Genomic DNA, 15,928 nt, shown 5'->3' with positions numbered 1-15,928 from the left:
CGCTCCAAAGAAATTCACGATGGTTCGCACGATCCGTCGTAAGAATGATCGTACGAGCGAAGATCCATCGTTATCGGGAAACGAGGCCGTTATGTTACTTATGTTGTCCAGGGGTGTTTTTGTTGATGGTGGAGGCTGTTGTCTAAGGTTTATTAACAGTGGCAGGCCTACTTAATGGGTTTTTTTGAGGTGCATAAACTGTTGAGAGGTGAATAAACTATTTCTGATATATCAGAGGTGGGTTAACTGCATTTCTTTGCGTTTAGCCTCCGCGATAGCCCTCCGCCTTTTATTTTCGTCTTCATGCGTGTGGCTGCGTAAACTGTGTGCATAGGGTACTACCACATAGCCTCGACAACAACAAGAACAACATATTGTTGCTAAAATAATTAGTAATTAGCCTAATAATAAAAATGTGTGTCGTTTTTGATAGCATTTCTGCTGTGTTTGACTATGAGGTCACCACTGCGTTAAAATATTTCTTAAAAAAAGGTTAAAAGGTTTCATTTGACAAAAACGACAGTGTTACCCTCATGTTTTATTTGATAAATATCGACAGTGTTACCCCTTATGTTTTTTTTCATGACGACCAACAAAAAACAACAGTGTTACCCATTGTGTTTTTTTTCATGACGACCAATAAAAAACAACAGTGTTACCCCTTATGTTTTTTTTCATGACGACCAATAAAAAACAACAGTGTTACCCCTTATGTTTTTTTCATGACGACCAATAAAAAACAACAGTGTTACCCCTTACGTTTTTTTTCATGACGACCAATAAAAAACAACAGTGTTACCCCTTATGTTTTTTTTCATGACGACCAATAAAAAACCACAGTGTTACCCCTTATGTTTTTTTTCATGACGACCAATAAAAAAACAACAGTGTTACCCCTTTTGTTTTTTTTCATGACGACCAATAAAAAACAACAGTGTTACCCCTTATGGTTTTTTTCATGATGACCAAAGAAAAACGACAGTGTCACCCCTCATGTTTCATTTGATTTTAATTGTTTTAATTGATTTTAATTGTTTTAATGGATAAATATCGACAGTGTTACCCCTTATGTTTTTTTTCATGACGACCAATAAAAAATGACAGTGTTACCCATTATGTTTTTTTTCATGACGCTCAATAAAAAACAACAGTGTTACCCCTTATGGTTTTTTTTATGACGACCAAAGAAAAACGACAGTGTCACCCCTCATGTTTTATTTGATAAAAACGACAGTGTCACCCCTCATGTTTTATTTGATAAAAACGACAGTGTTACCCCCTATGTTTTGATGGATAAATATCGACAGTGTTACCCCTTTTTCATGACGACCGATAAAAAAGGACAGTGGTTAGGTTTCATTTGACAAAAACGACAGTGTTACCCTCATGTTTCATTCGATAAAAACGACAGTGTTACCCCTTGTGTTTTTTTTCATGACGACTAAAGAAAAACAACAGTGTTACCCCCATGTTTTATTTGATAAATATCGACAGTGTTACCCCTTATGTTTTTTTTCATGACGACCAATAAAAAACGACAGTGTTACCCCTTATATTTTATTTGAAGAAAACAACAGTGTTACCCCTTGTGTTTTTTTTCATGACGACCAACAAAAAACAACAGTGTTACCCCTTATGTTTTTTTTCATGACGACCAATAAAAAACAAAAGTGTTACCCCTTATGTTTTTTTTCATGACGACCAATAAAAAACAACAGTGTTACCCCTTGTGTTTTTTTTCATGACGACCAATAAAAAACAACAGTGTTACCCCTTATGGTTTTTTTCATGACGACCAATAAAAAACAAGAGTGTTACCCCTCATGTTTCATCAGATAAAAACGACAGTGTTACCCTTTATGTTTTTTTCATGACGACCGATAAAAAACGACAGTGTTACCCCTTATGTTTCATTTGATAAAAACGACAGTGTTACCCATTATTATTTTTTTCATGACGACCAATAAAAAACAACAGTGTTACCCCTTATGTTTTTTTTCATGACGACCAATAAAAAACAACAGTGTTACCCCTTGTGTTTTTTTTCATGACGACCAATAAAAAACAACAGTGTTACCCCTTATGGTTTTTTTCATGACGACCAATAAAACACAACAGTGTCACCCCTCATGTTTCATCAGATAAAAACGACAGTGTTACCCCTTATGTTTTTTTCATAACGACCGATAAAAAACGACAGTGTTACCCCTTATGTTTCATTTGATAAAAACGACTGTTACCCCTCATGTTTTTTCCATGTTGACCAATAAAAAACATCAGTGGTACCCCTGTCAATGTTTTTGCGGGGATCTGAACCTGAGCTATTTAGAGTATTAACCACCGAACTTATCAATGCACCATCGAGACACCGAATAATGTCATCACAATGGTTATACTTGACTTTATAATTCGCATGAAATAGAATTAAGAGTCTTCCAACAGAGGAAAACAACCAGACTTGAACCCCGGTCTCCAGGGGGTTAGCTCACAGCTCTCTCCACTTCCCACTGTGAGGCAGAGTGCCCTCCACTGCACCACTGTGGGGATGACATTGCACAATAAACAATCATCAATAGAGAGGATATACATGACATTTAAAGGTATGTGTGTATTTCTATTATTTCCCTTATGGTTATTTCATGACGACTGACAAAAAACGACTGTGTTACCCCTTATATTTTATTTGACAAAGACAACAGTGTTACCACTTATGTTTTTTTTCATGACGACCAATAAAAAACAACAGTGTTACCCCTTATGTTTTATTTCATGACGACCAATAAAAAACAACAGTGTTACCCCTTATGTTTTTTTTCATGACGACCAATAAAAAACAACATTGTTACCCCTTATGTTTTTTTTCATGACAACCAATAAAAAACAACAGTGTTGCCCCTTGTGGTTTTTTTCATGACGACCAATAAAAAACAACAGTGTTACCCCTTATGTTTTTTTTCATAACGACCAATAAAAAACAACAGTGTTACCCCTTGTGGTTTTTTTCATGACGACCAATAAAAAACAACAGTGTTACCCCTTGTGGTTTTTTTCATGACGACCAATAAAAAACAACAGTGTTACCCCTTTTGTTTTTTTTCATACCGACCAATAAAAAACAACAGTGTAACCCCTTATGTTTTTTTTCATGACGACCAATAAAAAACAATAGTGTTACCCCTTATGTTTTTTTTCATGACGACCAATAAAAAACAATAGTGTTACCCCTTATGTTTTTTTTCATGACGACCAATAAAAAACAACAGTGTTACCCCTTATGTTTTTTTTCATGACGACCAATGAAAAACAACAGTGTTACCCCATATTTTTTTTTTTCATGACGACCAATAAAAAACAACACTGTTACCCCTTATGGTTTTTTTCATAACGACCAATAAAAAACAACAGTGTCACCCCTCATGTTTCATCAGATAAAAAAGACAGTGTTACCCCTTATGTTTTTTTCATGACGACCGATAAAAAACGACAGTGTTACCCCTTATGTTTCATTTGATAAAAACGACAGTGTTACCCATTATGTTTATTTCATGACAGCCGATAAAAAACGACTGTTACCCCTCATGTTTTTTCCATGTTGACCAATAAAAAACATCAGTGGTACCCCAGTCAACGTTTTTGCGGGGATCCGAACCTGAGCTATATAGAGTATTAACCTCCGAACTTATCAATGCACCATCGAGACACCGAATAATGTCATCACAATGGTTACACTTGACTTTATAATTCGCATGAAATAGAATTAAGAGTCTTCCAACAGAGGAAATCAACCAGACTTGAACCCCGGTCTCCAGGGGGTTAGCTCACAGCTCTCTCCACTTCCCACTGTTAGGCAGAGTGCCCTCCACTGCAACACTGTTGGGATGACATTGCAAAATAAAGAATCATCAATAGAGAGGATATACATGACATTAAAAGGTATGTGTGTATTTCTACTATTTCCCTTATGGTTATTTCATGACGACTGACAAAAAACGACAGTGTTACCCCTTGTATTTTATTTGACAAAGACAACAGTGTTACCCCTTATGTTTTTTTTCATGACGACCAATAAAAAACAACAGTGTTACCCCTTATGTTTTTTTTCATGACGACCAATAAAAAACAACAGTGTTACCCCTTATGTTTTTTTTCATGACGACCAATAAAAAACAACAGTGTTACCCCTTATGTTTTTTTTCATGACGACCAATAAAAAACAACAGTGTTACCCCTTATGTTTTTTTTTCATGACAACCAATAAAAAACAACAGTGTTACCCCTTGTGTTTTTTTTCATGACGACCAATAAAAAACAACAGTGTCACCCCTCATGTTTCATCAGATAAAAACGACAGTGTTACCCCTTATGTTTTTTTCATGACGACCGATAAAAAACGACAGTGTTACCCCTTATGTTTCATTTGATAAAAACAACAGTGTTACCCATCATGTTTATTTCATGACGGCCGATAAAAAACGACTGTTACCCCTCATGTTTTTTCCATGTTGACCAATAAAAAACATCAGTGGTACCCCTGTCAATGTTTTTGCGGGGATCCGAACCTGAGCTATTTAGAGTATTAACCACCGAACTTATCAATGCACCATCGAGACACAGAATAATGTCATCACAATGGTTATACTTGACTTTATAATTCGCATGAAATAGAATTAAGAGTCTTCCAACAGAGGAAAACAACCAGACTTGAACCCCGGTCTCCAGGGGGTTAGCTCACAGCTCTCTCCACTTCCCACTGTGAGGCAGAGTGCCCTCCACTGCACCACTGTGGGGATGACATTGCACAATAAACAATCATCAATAGAGAGGATATACATGACATTAAAAGGTATGTGTGTATTTCTATTATTTCCCTTATGGTTATTTCATGACGACTGACAAAAAACGACAGTGTTACCCCTCATATTTTATTTGACAAAGACAACAGTGTTACCACTTATGTTTTTTTTCATGACGACCAATAAAAAACAACAGTGTTACCCCTTATGTTTTATTTCATGACGACTGATAAAAAACGACAGTGTTACCCCTTGTATTTTATTTGACAAAGACAACAGTGTTACCCCTTATGTTTTTTTTTCATGACAACCAATAATAAACAACAGTGTTACCCCTTATGTTTTTTTTTCATGACGACCAATAAAAAACAACAGTGTTACCCCTTATGTTTTTTTTCATGACGACCGATAAAAAACAACAGTGTTACCTCTTATGTTTTTTTTCATGACGACCAATAAAAAACAACAGTGTTACCCCTTATGTTTTTTTTCATGACGACCAATAAAAAACAACAGTGTTACCCCTTGTGGTTTTTTTCATGACGACCAATAAAAAACAACAGTGTTACCCCTTATGTTTTTTTTCATAACGACCAATAAAAAACAACAGTGTAAACCCTTATGTTTTTTTTCATGACGACCAATAAAAAACAATGTGTTACCCCTGATGTTTTTTTTCATGACGACCAATAAAAAACAACAGTTTTACCCCTTATGTTTTTTTTCATGACGACCAATAAAAAACAACATTGTTACCCCTTATGTTTTTTTTCATGACGACCAATAAAAAACAACAGTGTTACCCCTTATGTTTTTTTTCATGACGACCAATAAAAAACAACAGTGTTACCCTTTATGTTTTTTTTCATGACGACCAATAAAAAACAACAGTGTTACCCCTTATGTTTTATTTTATGACGACTGATAAAAAACGAGTGTTACCCCTTGTATTTTATTTGACAAAGACAACAGTGTTACCCCTTATGTTTTTTTTCATGACGACCAATAAAAAACAACAGTGTTACCCCTTAGTTTTTTTTTCATGACGACCAATAAAAAACAACAGTGTTACCCCTTATGTTTTTTTTCATGACGACCGATAAAAAACAACAGTGTTACCCCTTATGTTTTTTTTCATGACGACCAATAAAAAACAACAGTGTTACCCCTTATGTTTTTTTTCATGACGACCAATAAAAAACAACAGTGTTACCCCTTATGTTTTTTTTCATGACGACCAATAAAAAACAACAGTGTTACCCCTTATGTTTTTTTTTCATGACGACCAATAAAAAACAACAGTGTTACCCCTTATGTTTTTTTTCATGTCGACCAATAAAAAACAACAGTGTTACCCCTCATGTTTCATTTGATAAAAACGACAGTGTTACCCCCTATGTTTTATTCGATACATTTCGACAGTGTTACCCCTTATGGGTTTTTCATGACGACCGATAAAGAACAACAGTGTTACCCCTTATGGTTTTTTTCATGACGACCAACAAAAAACAACAGTGTTACCCCTTATGTTTTTTCATGACGACCAATAAAAAACAACAGTATTACCCCTTGTGTTTTTTTTCATGACGACCAATAAAAAACAACAGTGTCACCCCTCATGTTTCATTTGATAAAAACGACAGTGTTACCCCCTATGTTTTATTCGATACATTTCGACAGTGTTTCCCCTTATGGGTTTTTCATGACGACAGATAAAGAACGACAGTGTTACCCTTTACGTATCTTTTGATAAAAACGGCAGTGTTACCCCTTATGGGTTTTTCATGACGACAGATAAAGAACGACAGTGTTACCCTTTACGTATCTTTTGATAAAAACGGCAGTGTTACCCCTTATGTTTTTTTTCATGACGACCAATAAAAAAACAACAGTGTTACCCCTTATGTTTTTTTTCATGACGACCAATAAAAGACAACAGTGTTACCCCTTATGGTTTTTTTCATGACGACCAAAGAAAAACGACAGTGTCACCCCTCATGTTTAATTGATTTGAATTGTTTTAATTGATAAATATTGACAGTGTTACCCCTTATGTTTTTTTTCATGACGACCAATAAAAAATGACAGTGTTACCCATTATGTTTTTTTTCATGACGCTCAATAAAGAACAACAGTGTTACCCCTTATGGTTTTTTTCATGACGACCAAAGAAAAACGACAGTGTCACCCCTCATGTTTTATTTGATAAAAACGACAGTGTTACCCCCTCTGTTTTAATGGATAAATATCGACAGTGTTACCCCTTATGTTTTTTTCATGACGACCGATAAAAAAGGACAGTGGTACCCCTTATGTTTCATTTGACAACAACGACAGTGTTACCCTCATTTTTCATTTGATAAAAACGACAGTGTTACCCCTTGTGTTTTTTTTCACGACGACCAAAGAAAAACAACAGTGTTACCCCTTATGTTTTATTTGATAAATATCGACAGTGTTACCCCTTATGTTTATTTCATGACGGCCGATAAAAAACGACTGGGTTACCACTCATGTTTTTTCCATGTTGACCAATAAAAAACAACAGTGGTACCGCTGTCAACGTTTTTGCGTGGATCCGAACCTGAGCTGTTTAGAGTGTTAACATCCGAACTTATCAATGCACCATCAAGACACCGAATATAGTCATCACAATGGTTACACTTGACTTTATAATTCGCATGAAATAGAAATAAGAGACTTCCAACAGAGGACATCAACCAGACTTGAACCCCGGTCTGCAGGGGGTTAGCTCACAGCTCTCTCCACTACCCACTGAGATTTTTAATTTAATTACGTCTGAGGTTATATATGGCAGTGCAATAGACATGATAGCATTACGTTTAAAATGAAAGATATTGTGTTTTCCTCAGAAATTGAGCCGCGGTCTCCAGTGGGTTAGGCAGAGTGCTCACCACTGCACCACTGAGCGATGACAATACGCAATAATCAATCATCAATAAAGAGGATATATATGACATTAAAATGTATGTGGGAATTTATATTATTTCCCTCATGTTTTTTTTCATGACGACAAAAAACAACACTGTTACCCCTTATATTTTATTTGACAAAGACAACAGTGTTGCCCTTTATGTTTTTTTTCATGACAACCAATAAAAAAACACAGTGTTACCCCTTATGTTTTTTTCATGACGACCAATAAAAAACAACAGTGTTACACCTTGTGTTTTTTTTCATGACGACCAATAAAAAACAACAGTGTTACCCCTTATGGTTTTTTTCCTGACGACCACAGAAAAATGACAGTGTCACCCCTCATGTTTCATTTGATAAAAACGACAGTGTTACCCCTGATGTTTTTTTCATGACGACAAAAGTGTTAATACAGTTCAGCGAGAAAGGCGACGAAGAATAAGAAGGGGGCGTTCCAGTCTGCGTAAACGGGAACACCCACCACACGAGAACGCCCATTTGCGTCTTGGGATGATATTTCAGGTAACTGCCCCAATTTCAGCTCTCGAAACAGTTCCTTTGGTTCTGCAACCGTACGAACTACATGGGAACTAGTTAGTCATATAAGGTGCTTATTCACGCAATCACGCTCCTCCTAACTATTTGTGATGGTGGTGGAAATTGAGTAAACCAATTTAGGCATAGTTCGTGGAAGGAGAGGATTACCATGCCTGCCCTAGGCTCCATCTAGTGACTCCCACAATTCAATGATGTATAAAACAGTTGAGAATTAGTCAATCTGACAGAAAACAAACATAGTTAATGTTCACCCCCATAGCTCATTCACTATCATGTAGAATGTATTACATTTTACATTTACATGTTTAAATGTGGTCGATAGGGTTTACATGTTTAAATTTTGTCGATAGTGTTTAAATATGGTCGATAGGGTTTACATGTGGTCGATAGGGTTTACATGTGGTCCATAGTAGTGTTAAATGTTCTTTTCCCTCTCTCTCCACCTCATCCCTCACTCTCCACCTCAAGCTGGTGTGTGGTGAGCGTTCTGGCGCCGATTGGCTGCCGTGCATCACCCAAATGAGTGCTACATACTGGTGGTGGTAAGTGAGGTCCCCCACCCCCCCTTCACTGTAGGCGTCTTTGAGTGTCTAGAAAAGCGCTAAATAAATTCAATGAATTATTATTATTATTTCACATCGCATGTCTTGCAAGATCCAAGACTGTGGGAGAATGATGGGGCCTGGGGCCTTTTTGTTCATCAGTTGGAATTTTTTCTATTGATGGTATTTTTCTTGTCACGTGACTAAAACGTTCCTAATAACATCATAGCAACTAATCAACATGCATTTAGAATGATGAATTTCCAATGATGACGTCACAATTAGTTTCCTAAGCGATATCTTGTGTTGTGCAGAGAAAACCTTTGACATTGCATGTAGTCGAGAGAGAGAGAGAGCAGCTTTGTTGAAAAATAGATATTGTGCAAAACAACTTTCGACATTTTCCTAGTGAAGTATGGACGGTGAGTTCCCTGCTCTGTGCAGATCAGCATATTTTTGGTGTACCGCTGTGAACGCTTCGGGTCTTCCGAGAGCGCTTCGGCTCAACACCGCCACCTTCAGTTCAGAGAAAGTTCAATTTCGATACGAGTTTCACTTGTAGAAAGATTAATCGAAAGAACATGTATTTCAAGACGTGGCATCCTTTCTGGATGACGCCCCCAATCACCTGATTGGGGCGCTGCTAAGACACAAATCTTCGAAATGTAGGTTCCCCTGGAAGAACCTCCTGAAACCATTTTTGTGTTATCCCGGTATGAACAATTGGCGTTTAAACCGTAACGTTAAACGTAATGCTTTCGGGAGTGAAACACTATATTCACATTTTTTAAACATAGTGGCTATTCGTACGGCGACCGTAAGAATAGCAAAGGCTATTCGTACGGCGCGCCGTAAAAATAGTGCATTAGTCTATTTTCACGGCAGGTTATGGTTATGGATAGGGTTAGGGTTAGGGTAAGGGTTATTACTATAATTAATTACTATAATTACGGTCGGCCCGGTTAGGGTTAGCGCCGAGCAGACTGATAGGTCAAGTGCGGTCACGTGACAAGCTCGGTCGCCGTACGAATAGCCACTGCCTTTTTTAAAGGCCCGACGTAGCCTACAAAAAATAAATAATCATATTTCAAGCTAGTTAGCTATATTTTTATTTTATATCTTTACAATTACACAATACAATTTCTTTACAACAATTACAAACCGCTCTGGGATGTCGATTTCATGTAGGCCTAAATATAAAGGCTTTTCTAATTGCCGTCTCTCTCTCTCTGTCTCTCTCTGTGTCCCTCCCTCCCCCATATCAATTAGTCTCTGTGTCCAAAGGCGACCTGCTAACCGGAGAGTCTTCCTCCTACCTGGTGGAAGACTTCCTGGGGGAAGGAAGCTTTGGGAAGGTGGCCAGATGTGTCAGTACAGCCACCAATGAAAAGGTGGCTGTTAAGATCATTAAAAACCACCCTGAGCTGTTAGCTGCAGCTAGGCAAGAGGTACAAGAAAACACATAAATAATGTTGTTTGAATATACATTGCCAAAAATAATATGCCCATTTTCTAACTGTGTGTGTTTCTTTTTGGTAGTAGTTCGTCATGTGATTTCGCTTTGTAAAATATCCCTTTAACCTGCTCTTTAATCTCAGATTGTCATGCTGAGGTTCCTCCGAGTTCTTGACCCGGACAGCTGTGGGATTGTGAAATGGATGGGGTTCTTCAAGCACGGTCCCCACGTCTGTCTGGTGTTTGAGCTCCTGAAACAGTCTCTCATGGACTTCGCCATGCTGACAGCAAACCACACTCTGCCTCTGAGGCAGATAAAACATATACTGGAACAGGTAAGGTTGGACCTTCAACCTAACCTCAATTGTGTTGAATCTCAACACAATTGTACTGTGGTCGTTGCTCTCGGGACAAAATACAATGTAGTATTTTGTGTTTTCTTGCGTGTGTCTTATTGCGTATAAGACTTTGGATTTAATCATCACACTTTGCTCTTTGGTACTACGGTATTAACTCAAATAGGGCATCCACAGTAATTGTGGGGGGGTCTACGTCTCATTCACGTTATCAACGACGAGTAAACTTCGCCCTCCGTCTACTGCTGATAGACGCACACTGCTAGCTCTGCCTCCAGGGCAGCAGCGTGGAGAACACACTCACTGTAAGCAGCATGTTTTATACAAGTAATAAAGTAATTATGTGGGGGGAGATAAGGTTAGCCTTTAATCTTAAAGAGCCAGTGAATCTACTGTTTTAGCTGGAATTTGAGCATTGGGTTGAGTTTGAGGGAAGAGGGGGGCGTGTCATCCCCGTCGTTAGTGTGTAGCTGTTATGAATGTTATAATGAGCGAAGTTGTACGTGAAATTCGCCACACAACCTAGCAAAATACTATAGGTGTCCAGAAAGCGGTTCGGTGCGATCTGTGCGGCTCGGACTGGGATGGCTCGGTTACGCTAAATCTGGCTGGCGTTTCCACTGCCGACACTACCCTTATATGGTAGGGCGGGGTTTAGGCCAGATGGCGATAGCCGCGGCAGCAACGTAAGCATCGTGACATCATTGCACAGCAGCACAGTGTAGCCCGGTAATAAATTGAATGAAAAGGGAGAATGCGACACATTTAACATTTTCAGTACTCCTCCGTTGGGATACCTAGCGGTCTGAAGGGTTCCCGAAAAGAAGGAGCTACACTCTGAGTCTGCCGTCACCTTTTTGGGCCATCACCAGTTGGCTCCCCTGTAAATCGCATTTAACACTTACAAAATAAGAGAGTTGGGAAGTCCGAAGTATGAAAGATAAAGACTTTATTCTTTATTATTACTCGCGAACAAGTAAGAACAAAGCCTGAGTTAGTTTGCAAAATAACCAAAGAACCACTCCCCAGACCTCTGCCTTTTTGCTCCATTCTGTCCATCATCCATGCGTCATTACCTCATCTAATGCATTCTTCCCTTATGTGTACATTTTCTGTACTTACAGTACGCTCTTACACTGCTAACCAGTGCTCCCTAGTCCTCCTCTTGGCTCACAGCCTGTATCTCACCATAAATGGAACATGCTAGCAACACACAATAAACATGTCAAGCTTGGGGCTGCTCCATCAGCCGATCGCACTCCTTCACCTCGGTTCTTGGCAGCCATAATAAGGGGAGAGTGGTAACTGTCATAAATATTGATTTCAGCTTGCCTCAGCCCTTGACCACCTTGGCTGGTTTGGGGTCATTCATGGCGACCTGAAGCCTGAAAACATCATGATGACAGGACAGGGCACTCGAGTCAAAATTATTGACTTTGGCTTATCGATCCATGTGTCCAAGGCTAAAATTGGCCACAATTTCGGGACCCTCTGGTACAGGTGAGTAACTGACAGCCATCCTGACTTGGTTGGTTCCTATTGGTTACTAATTAGAATGGTTGCTCCAATTTCCTATCTTTCTTTCATTTCAGATCCCCAGAGCTAATGCTGGGTCTACCATATTCAGTTATGACTGATATGTGGTCCCTGGGTTGCCTGACAGCCGAATTGTTAATTGGACGCCCCATTTATCCCGGCTACACAGAGTATGATATGGTACGTCTAACAGGGTATTTCAAAGTCAAAATCCCAAAAACCCTTTACACTAAGACAATGTTCAAATTACAAGTCTGAGTCTGTGGGAATCATTGGAAAAAAAAAATGGAATCCCTGAAAAATAATAATATTCTCCAACATAATCCAATGGTTGACTGCTAACAGGAAGGATGTGTTCTGTTGTGTTTCAGTGGGCATACATCATTCAGACCCATGGTGAGCTTCCGGATACTATGCTGGAACAAGGCATCAGAACTCCTTTGTGCTTCACCAAAGGATCGCTCTGGAGACTCAAGGTATCACTATACGTGTCTATCTCTCCCCCTGTATTACAGTATCTAAGGGTCAATAGAACTTAACCAAAACAGAGGCTATTTTCCAGACAAAACGGGAGTATTTGAAGAGTACGAGGAGCAAGGGGCTCAGGAAGGACCGGCCCAGATCGTCCTTTTTCAACTCCCTGGAGGAGGTTGTCGAAGTAGGTGTTGATCCAGTCACGTTGTAGACTTAAATGCACTGGCCATGTTGTGTCCCATCTTCTAAATCATTTCGCTTTTAACATGAAGGCAGGAGATGAGGCAGACCAACCTATCCCGCGCAGATTCACGGAACTGTTGAAGAGGATGCTCCGTCTGGATTGTGACAAGCGCATCACACCATGCGCACTGCTGAGGCATGCCTTCATCCGCATCCCTGAGCTCCCTATGCTCAAGCCCTACAGCAGTCGTCTTGAGCCCATTGTGGTCCAGCCTCACAACAGCTGGCCTGAGCCCATTGTGGACCGGCCAAACAGCAGATTCCCTAAGCCCACTATGGTTGAGCCTTGTAGGAACTGCACTGAGCCCATTGTGGTCCAGCCCTGCAGAAGCTTCCCTGAGCCCATTGTGGGCCAGCCAAACAGCAGCTGCACTGAGCCCATTGAGGTCCAGCCCTGCAGAAGCTGCACTGAGCCCATTGAGGTCCAGCCCTGCAGAAGCTGCACTGAGCCCATTGAGGTCCAGCCAAACGGCAGCTTCCCTGAGCCCATTGAGGTCCAGCCAAACAGCAACTGCACTGAGTCCAGTGCGGTCCAGCCCTGCAGAAGCTGCAATGAGCCCATTGTGGACCAGCCCTGCATTCTACCTGGGAGCCACACACCTTCTGTGTCAGAGGAACAGAGGGAGGCCCCAGTAGACGACACAGACAGTGGCAAAGGGTAGGTTGGCAATTCGCTCTCCAATGCTTCCTAGATCCGCTTTTGATTTGCTTCCTAATATTATACTTTCAACATTCATTTGGTCCGGGGCTCATGCACTGATTTATTACCTTTTTTTTTATCAGGATTTGTTGATTACAATATATTAAAAATCTTTTCTCTTGATTTTTGATTTGACAGCACTGTATCCATACCTACTGCTTTCTTTGGGGTTGCGGAGGACACTGTGGAGGTCAAGCCAGCCATGGCAGACATCCCGCGACTAGGTTTGTCAGAAGTCTAAAGCCTTAGTCTACTCATGTTTGTATTGTAAACTAAAACATAAATGTCCTGTTTTGGTGTCATTTTCAGATGTCACCCAAAAGAAAAAGAAGAAACAGGGCAGAGTCAAGCGGTTCTTCAAGTCGTGGTTGGGATCCCTCTGCTGTTGTTGCTGCTTTGCCCATTTGGATCTGGACTAAAGGATTCACACATGGACCAGCCCAACAGCAGCTGCTTGCCTGAGCCCCGTGTGGACCAGCCCAACAGTTGCTGTCCTGAAAGCAGCCGGAACCAGCAGCTGCCCTGAGCCCATTGTGGACTACTACCCCAGCACAGTGTGGACTACTGCCCCAGCACAGTGTGGACTACTGCCCTGAGCCCACTGTGGCCTGCTGCCCTGAGCCCACTGTGGCCTGCTGCCCTGAGCCCACTGTGGCCTGCTGCCCTGAGCCCATTGTGGACTACTGCCCCAGCACAGTGTGGACTGCTGCCCTGAGCCCACTGTGGCCTGCTGCCCTGAGCCCACTGTGGACTACTACCCCAGCACAGTGTGGACTACTGCCCCAGCACAGTGTGGACTACTGCCCTGAGCCCATTGTGGACTACTGCCCTGAGCCCATTGTGGACTGCTGCCCTGAGCCCACTGTGGACTGCTGCCCTGAGCCCAGAGTAGACTAATGCCCTTAGCCCATTGTGGACTACCCCAAGGGCTGCTGCCCTGAGCCCACTGTGGACTACCCAAAAGGCTACTTCCCCAAACCCACTATGGACTACTGCCCTGAGCCCACTGTGGACTACCCCTGAGCCCACTGTGGACTACCTGCTGCCCTGGCCCCACTGTGGACTACCCCTGAGCCCACTGTGGACTACCCCAAGGGCTGCTGCCCTGAGCCCACTGTGGACTACCCCAAGGGCTGCTGCCCTGAGCTCACTGTGGACTACCCCAAGGGCTGCTGCCCTGAGCCCACTGTGGACTACCCCAAGGGCTGCTGCCCTGAGCCCACTGTGGACTACCCCAAGGGCTGCTGCCCTGAGCCCACTGTGGACTACCCCAAGGGCTGCTGCCCTGAGCCCACTGTGGACTACCCCAAGGGCTGCTGCCCTGAGCCCACTGTGGACTACCCCAAGGGCTGCTGCCCTGAGCCCACTGTGGACTACCCCAAGGGCTGCTGCCCTGAGCCCACTGTGGACTACCCCTAAGGCTGCTGCCCTGAGCCCACTGTGGACTACCCCAAGGGCTGCTGCCCTGAGCCCACTGTGGACTACCCCAAGGGCTGCTGCCCTGAGCCCACTGTGGACTACCCCAAGGGCTGCTGCCCTGAGCCCACTGTGGACTACCCCAAGGGCTGCTGCCCTGAGCCCACTGTGGACTACCCCAAGGGCTGCTGCCCTGAGTCCAATGTGGGCTGCTGCCTTGAGCCCACTGTGGACTACCCCTGGGTCTGCAGGGTTCCTGGGGTAGTCCACTATCACATTTTAAGATTGCCTACAAGGACTTCATATGAGTTCTTTTTTTTTTTTTGGAGCCCTTTTACTTTATTTATCACTTTTGTTGTGAAGCGCATTGGGTCCTAGCAATGCGCTATACAAGCCTGATTTATTATTATTATTATTATTATTAATATAAGATGTCCTCCAGTCCGGGGAGCTGGGTGCCGGTGATCCTCACCAGTCTTGATGATGCACTGGAGAGATTTCCTGTTGTCTGCGGTACAGCCAGAGTACCATACTGTGATGCAGTATGTGAGAACTGACTCGATGGCTGACCTGTAGAAGCTCACCAGCAGCTGTTTTGGGAGACGTGCCATCTTCAAGCACCTCAGGAAGTGAAGCCTTTGAAGTCCTATCTTGGTCGTCGCCGTGATGTTGACGGTCCAAGTCAGGTCATTGCTGACCCAGAGGTACTTGATGTTCTTCACAACCTCTACTGTCTCGCCGACAATGGTGATGGGGTGATGGACGAAGGGCTTCAGTCTCCTCCTGAAGTCCAGGATCATCTCCTTGGTTTTTGCTGTGTTGAGGATCAGGTTGTTCTCTCGGTTCCAGCTCAGCAGGTTCTCTATCTCTGTCCTGTAGGCAGCCTCGTTGTTACTCGTGGTCCTGCCTACCACGATG

The sequence above is a fragment of the Gadus chalcogrammus genome, chromosome 23 (assembly GCF_026213295.1).
Source record: "Gadus chalcogrammus isolate NIFS_2021 chromosome 23, NIFS_Gcha_1.0, whole genome shotgun sequence".
In the NCBI taxonomy this organism is placed as follows: domain Eukaryota; kingdom Metazoa; phylum Chordata; class Actinopteri; order Gadiformes; family Gadidae; genus Gadus; species Gadus chalcogrammus.
This window is presented reverse-complemented; position numbering follows the sequence as displayed.